The 7,750-nt window shown below is 39.5% G+C and overlaps 1 non-coding gene across 1 annotated transcript; it reads left to right on the forward strand.

Moving 5' to 3' along the window:
• The first annotated feature begins 3,413 nt into the window (after positions 1-3,413).
• LOC122149588 lies at positions 3,414-3,605 on the forward strand. The gene has a single exon (XR_006163223.1). It is a non-coding gene; the product is annotated as a U2 spliceosomal RNA (small nuclear RNA).
• Positions 3,606-7,750: the final 4,145 nt, after the last annotated feature.

Below are 7,750 nucleotides of genomic sequence, written 5' to 3' on the forward strand. Positions count from 1 at the left end.
CCACTCCTCGGAAGGAAGGTTGGGCAATCCTACTTCCGTAGTGATAACTGCTTGGGAAACCCAAGGAGGGGTCGCTATGAGTCGGGGCCGACTTGACGGCACACAACAACAACAACATTCTTGCCCCATCGAATGGACTTAACATCCTTGAAAAAATCAGTTAGTATAGTTGTGTGAGCTTATTTCTGGAATCTCAATTCTGTTCCTTTGGTTTATGTGCCTGCTGTTGTTGCTATTAAACTTTTATCAGGCTGTTTCAATTACTGTAGTTTTATGTACTTCTGCAGCCGATCATGGGAATGGTGCAGGACCCGGCAGCATTTCTTTTAGTTATGTGTGGTTTCACCCTGAGTCAGAGTGACGTGATGGCAGTTGACAGTTGTTTTCAAAGACATTACACAAGAAACGAAACCAGCTGATGATTAATTCCAATTCATGGCTTCCACATGTGTTTTAGAGTAGAATTGTACATCTTAGAGTGTTTATGGCTGTGACCTTTTGGAAGGACACCCTCAAACCTGTCTTTCAAGGCTTCTCTGGGTGGGTTCAAACGGCCAGTCTTTTGGCACTCAATTGTTTATACCACTTATGAACTCCTCCCAAAGATACTCCAAAGGCCAAACCAAACTCCTTGCCATTGAATTTATTCTGACTCATAGTGACTCCCATTTGTGTTTCCAAGGCTGTAAACGTTTATGGAAGCAGACTGCCCCATCTTTCTTCCACTGAATGACTGGTGGGTTCTTATTACCGACCTTTTGGTTAGCAGCCAGTGCCTTATCCACTATACCACCAGAGTCCCTTCTCCAAAGATACTACTGGGGGGAAAATCTGAAAAAAGATAAAATTATGCCCTCCATTAATGTTTTCTTTGCTAAGAAGATAAGAATGTGCATGTTAAGTTATTAAGTGGCCAGAGTGGCAATGTTGTTGTTATGTGCTGTCGAGTTGGACGTGACTCATAGCGACCCCTCCTTGGGTTTCCGAGGCAGTATCACTATGGAAATAGATTGCCCTATCTTCCTTCCGAGGAGTGGCTGGTGGGTTTGAACCGCTAGCCTTCTGGTTAGCAGCCAAGTGCCTTTAGGCACTACGCTACCAGAGCTCCTAGAGTGGCAATAGGATTTTAAAATGAGAAGGGAGAGATTACTTTTGCCTAGGGGTCTATAGACGACATATAGGGGAAAGGACTATTTAGGGAAGACATCATGATGGTCGAACTTAAACTAGAGCATGAAGGCTATGGACCTGAAGGAAAGGGATCACACAGGGCATTCCCGGCTGCAGAAAGAGTAACTGAAAGCATTAAGCATACACACATTTCAAAAGGGTGGTTCAGTATGGGTAGTATGTGGCATGCATGAGGCTGCATGATCTATCTGAATTCTTTAGGTCCTGACTCCTATGCTAACGTGTGTTTTAAGAATAGTAATTTTTCATCAGTATGTAGGATGAATTAAGGAAAGATATGAAGTGCAAAGATAGGGTTAATTAAATGTAGATATGTCTTGAGGTAAATAGAAACAGTATTGAGAATATCAATGAGAGAGATTAGCTGCCAGTGCTTGATTACAGAGCAGGTGGTTTCAAGGACCCAAGACTCTTAAGATATGCCTTAACAAGACAGAAGAGGAGCTGACATGTTCAGGGAACAACATGGAAGAAAAATAGACTTGGAATAAAAAAGTTGATGTTTGGAAGTAATAGAAAAGGCTGTTAAAAGAAGTGGGATAGGACTAGATTATGGAAAGTCTTAAATACAGACTCTAATTGTTAGTAGCTACAGCTTTTGCCAGATATTTTCAAAAGTTTATACTCTTTATTATTAAAAAGTTGCTCTTCATCACTTTTAAAGCAAAGACTAAGAACACTAGTATTTCTTCATGGTGGTACTATGGCAGGAAGGGCCAGATTAAAGCATATGAGGGCCCTAAACCCTGATAAGCTATAGTATTCCCTCATTTCTTTATTCAGAATATATGGGAAATATATGTATGTTTTAGCTACCTGTGATGTAATTTCTTTTTAAATGCTGCTATAATAACTATTGAACACAAAGGTGGCATATGCCATCTTAGCAGAATGAGATGAACTGGATTATAATCTTTTTAGTGGATGCAGGTATTAAGGTTTTTATAATATAGTACATTTTCTAAAAATAAAAAATAGTTACATATTCTTCAACAAAATAAATGAGTCAGTGAACTTAGTTGTGTTAATAATCAATGTAAAAAACTCGATCTCCTAAAATGAAAAATGGAATTTAACCAATTTTTGCTTTAAATGGCTCATACTTCAGTTTTGATGCTTATTTCCTAATAAATACTTTAATTATAAATGAACTAATGAATAATATCAAATCCTATGTCTCAGGCAACAAAACAATGAAAAACGAAACTTGATAAATCTTTCATGTTAGATAAATACTAATATTTCCAGTATTTTTGGATACTTGCTATGTTAGCCTTAACTTACTACCCATGTTAGTATTTAATATTAAACGTATGCTAGATTTTGTCCCCATTTACGCCAGTATTTAAAGTTATAGGTATAGTTTACAAACTTAGGACGAAACTCTATGTAAATGCTAAATAATTAAAAGTAACTTGATTGAATTTATCGCAGTGGTCAACTTAAGTTTCCTCGCTTTTTGCATGTTGTCAGGGACTGGAGTTCACATTAGTTGTTTACCAGGATTTGCACAAGAGCATATCCTCGTATTTGTATCCTGGCAAAGAGCACTGTTGGCCTTCCTGACTGGAGTGGTTAGATTAGCAAATGTGGATATACAAAATGATTCTATTATCTATTAATGTAATACATCCTTGCCCAGTAACTGCTCATATTGGATCCAGTTGCATATATTTGGTTGAATGTAGCAAGAGTTTTTAATTACATCGGAGGGGACCGTAGGAGACAAATGTCAGCAAAGGTGGTAAAGTGGTAGGGGTTTTATAACTTACACACCTTTGCATATGGGCACCTTCATGTGACCCTGTGTGAACTTTATTTCTGGCAGGCATATTCTCACACATTGAGAACTGAGTAGGTCTCAGTTTCATTGGGTGCCCTTCAGTTTCACTGCAGTGCTTACTTATTGCCTGTCTGCTTATTATGTATGGGTCTTTGCTTTGAACAAAACCCCTGTTTTGTTTATACCCTAGGCACATGTTTACCTTGCTTATTGGGTGATCCATCCCTGATGGCAGGCATGCAGAAAATTATAAATTTGAGAGTTTTTTGTCTTACGTGCTACTGTGATGTAGAAATAACAGTTTTTAAGATATTAGCTGAACTAACTAAAGTATTCTATTGAAGCAAATTCATACCTTATAGTGGGAAACCATTGTATTATTTAAAAACTTACTCTGAAATAGAAAAGTCCCTGGAAGTATTAACAAGAAAATACTTTAATTGCTTCTCGGCCTTTTGGCTAAGATCAAGTATAGTATCTGTTCTTACCAGTTTAATATTTGATACGTCCTCTTTCTGAGGACAATATATTAAATGGGTTTTTGAAACTAGGAGATAGAATAGGAGCTTGGCTCTGGCCAGTCCATGCATCGACTTGGTATTGCAGTACTTCCAGGAACAGTGCATCCCCGCTCTGGGTAACAAAGGGGGGAAAAAAAAAAAAAAACCCCAACTTTCAGATGGATACCTTATTATGGATTGAAAAGCCCTTACTGTATTCTAAAGTGGTGGTGTGCAGAAAGCATTTTGAAATGAAAAATCTGAAAATATACTTTTAAGAAGTCCTGCAAAAACTAATATGCAGGTAGTTGGAGTTTGCTTTATAATGAATGGAGGAAAAGTGTTTGGCCTGCAAAGATGAATTATAGTTAATGTTTAAGACATTCAGAATGATGAGTAAAAATGTTAAGATGGATTTCTTGGCTAACATTGGAGAGCACCATTAAAGGCTAAAATATTTTATAGCAGTTACTGAAACTGGCCTTTTTAAGAAAATACACTATCTACACTGGTACTGCTAGGTAAAAATTTAAGTTTCGAAAATGATAAACATTTGCTATAGTTCAGTGATAGGGAACCTTGGAAACCAATAAAATACAAGAAGTAACTTGCCTTGCCCTCTTTCTAAGGCGGCTGCAGTATTCTCCAGTTCTGGATTTTCTTGTAATAGAAACATGGGGCAATCTATTTCCGTAGTGATACCACCTCGGAAACCCAAGGAGGAGCCAATATGGATTGGATGCAGCTCGATGGTAGTGAGTTTTTTTTGTTTTGGGGGTGGGGGTAAAAGTACTTCCCTCTGTCTAAACCTGGTTTAGAGGAAACGGTGCAAATTTATTTCTAATTTATTGCTGTTTCTGCTTAACCTTGTGTTTTTGATAGCAACAAAAAAGAATTAGTGAAGCAGTTCCAAGGGATTGAAAAGAGGCAATGATAGTGAAAGATGGAGGCAGTAGATAAGCAAACTGGAATTACGTGTTTTATCAACTCTGCTGTTTTTTTTTGATATGAAAAAATGCAGACAACTCAGAAGACCGTAAAAGACTCTGAAAGTCTTCCCAGTTCTAAAACCCAGAGATAATGAGGTGTGTGTGTATATGTATGTATGTATGTATCTTACAGACTTTGAAATCTATTCCTATATGCTTATACTGATAAAAGGATCATTCATGTTGTTTTGAAACTTCATTTTTCACCTAACAAGCTGTGCCTTATCTTCCCATCAACAGATGCTATGGTCTAGCATTGTACTCTGTGTGATGCATCTAATAATAGATGTGCTCTATGCTTTTGGACAGAGCTCTGGTGGCATAGTGCCTAAGGCATTTGAGCATTTGACTGCTAACCAGAAGGCTGGTGGTTCAAACCCACCAGCTGCTCCTCAGAAGGAAGGTTGGGCAATCTACTTCCATAGTGATACTGCCTCAGAAACCCAAGGAGGGGTCACTATGAGTCAGATCTGACTCGACAGCAGTATGTATGCCTTCAGAGCTTAGTCTAGTAGAGTTTTGTATACATTAATTACAATAAGATGTGATCGGGGCTGTAGGAGCACATGAGAGGCAATTTACCTTTGAGGGATCTGGCACAGCTTCCTGGAGCACAGAGAATGACAAATGTGAAAAATGAGTAGTTGAAAGTTCCTAAATACTATACCTCTGATTATACTGTCAGCTTTTTTTTTTTTTTTTAGCAGAATATCTTTTTTATTTCATCTCTTTATTTACACAGTCATGTTTTCTTTTCTTTTTTTTTTTAGTTAGGATTTGGGTGAAGATTTACAGAGTAAATTCACTTTTCATACAGCAGTTCACATATATACTGTCAGCTTTTTAAGGACAAATTCTTTCCATTTGTGTTTTCCAAAATACCGGATCTAGTAATGCTCACATTTTTCTTAAAGTATTAAAACTATCTTGCAATGGATGTGTTGTGATTGAAGTAATGTGGCTTAGATGCTATAAAAATTATAGTAGTATCTGGTCTTTTTTGGGAAGCCATTAAGAATATATTCTCCTTTGATAATATATGGGGCACCTTATATAAAAATGTTTTCCAGCCTCTCTTTATTCCCCAGGCAAAATTTTTTTCATTCCTTTTTCCTTTGCTTTTTGGCCAAGGGATAAATGAAGTAGAAATTATCAGCCTTATTACTTTGCCATTTAAGAATTCACAGTAGTTCATATCGTTAGTCACTTGTTTCTCAGCTGCCTGCTTAATATGCCAAGATTCTGAGATCCTTTACAGACAAACTTTATTAGTTTTTTGGACAAAAGAATGAATCACGCTATGTTCAAGATTTCCCGTAATGCCTATATATCCTGAGCTGACATTTGAAAAGATCAAGGATAGCTTCTCCCTTGAAACGCTGTTGGTTGGATTTGCAACATTTGGGGAACAGTCTATGTACTTTCCATGGTTGTATTCTAGTAACTTTATCATGTTGTTGTTATGTGCCGTCGAGTTGTACCCGACATATAGTGATCCCTCCTTGGGTTTCCAAGGCATTATCACTATGGAAGTAGATTGCCCCATCTTCCTTCCTAGGAGTGGCTGGTGGGTTTGAACCGCCAGCCTTCTGGTTAGGAGTCAAGTGCCTTAGCCACTATGCTCTCATACCCTTTAGAAATATAGGATGGTAATAAAGATCAGGTTCTATTCCTTAAGCTCCTTGGAGAGTACGGTTACAGTGTAGTGAATTACTTAATATGCCCTTTTAGCCATAGTCTTTGTGACTCTTACACAATGATTGTGGCATAGTGTCTGAGGCATTTGAATGCTAACCAGAAGGTTGGCACTTCAAACCCACCAGCCACTCCTTGGAAGGAAAACTGGGCAATCTACTTCTGTAGAGATACTGCCTTGGCAACCCAAAGAGGGGGGGTTACTATGAGTTAGGACCAACTTGATGGCAGTGACCACCGCCACCACACCACACACAAGGATTAGATGGGACTAGGTAAATTAGATGGGACTAGGTAAAAGTGCTTGTGGCCCACCAAAGAGATTGGAGTGCTTGCTAATGATGCAAATAAGGTACATGGCCCCCTTGGAGTGTTGTTGTTATGTGCCCTCGAGTCATACCCAACTCATAGTGACCCCTCCTTGGGTTTCCGAGTCGGTATCACTACGGAAGTAGATTGCCCAACTTTTCTTCTGAGGAGTGGCTGATGGGTTTGAACTGCCAGCCTTCTGGTTAGGAGTCAAGTGCCTTAGCCACTATGCTATCATACCCTTTAGAAATACAGGATGGTAATAAAGATCAGGTTCTATTCCTTAAGCTCCTTGGAGAGTACGGTTACAGTGTAGTGAATTACTTAATATGCCCTTTTAGCCATAGTCTTTGTGACTCTTACACAATGATTGTGGCATAGTGTCTGAGGCATTTGAATGCTAACCAGAAGGTTGGCACTTCAAACCCACCAGCCACTCCTTGGAAGGAAAACTGGGCAATCTACTTCCATAGAGATACTGCCTTGGCAACCCAAAGAGGGGGGTTACTAGGAGTTAGGACCAACTTGATGGCAGTGACCACCGCCACCACACCATACACAAGGATTAGATGGGACTAGGTAAATTAGATGGGACTAGGTAAAAGTGCTTGTGGCCCACCAAAGGGATTGGAGTGCTTGCTAATGATGCAAATAAGGTACATGGCCCCCTTGGAGTGTTGTTGTTATGTGCCCTTGAGTCATACCCGACTCATAGTGACCCCTCCTTGGGTTTCCGAGTTGGTATCACTACGGAAGTAGATTGCCCAACTTTTCTTCCGAGGAGTGGTTGTTGGGTTTGAACCGCCAGCCTTCTGGTTAGCAGTCAAGTGCCTTAGACACTACTCTGCCAGAGTGGGACCACGCAAATAAGATGTATGGAACTCTAATGCAGGTATTGGTGGCTTTTGCCATCCAGCCGGGCTTAAAATGAGCCATCCTAGAGGCAGGAAGACCACTATCATGAAGAAGAGATGGGGCAGTGTGTATTCTTTGGACCCAGGATCTCTGAGTTGAGAACCTCTTTGACCCAGAAGACAGCTGTAACACCAGAGACAGCAAGAATGGGGTGAGAAACAGTGGCAGCAGAACCAGGAGACATGGTGGGCTTACCAGCCCACAGAGAGCTGAGTGCCTTTGGACAGGTGGCTTGCTGGTGGAGTGGGGTGCCTCTGGGCACTTTTTTTTTTTTTTTTAATTAGGATTTGGGTGAAGATTTACAGAGTAAATTCACTTTTCATACAGCAGTTCACATATACTTTGTCTCATGTCATTTACCAAAATTT

The sequence above is a fragment of the Orycteropus afer genome, unplaced genomic scaffold, assembly GCF_000298275.1.
Source record: "Orycteropus afer afer isolate SDZICR_OR568_19922 unplaced genomic scaffold, OryAfe1.0 scaffold00033, whole genome shotgun sequence".
Taxonomy (NCBI): Eukaryota; Metazoa; Chordata; class Mammalia; order Tubulidentata; family Orycteropodidae; genus Orycteropus; species Orycteropus afer.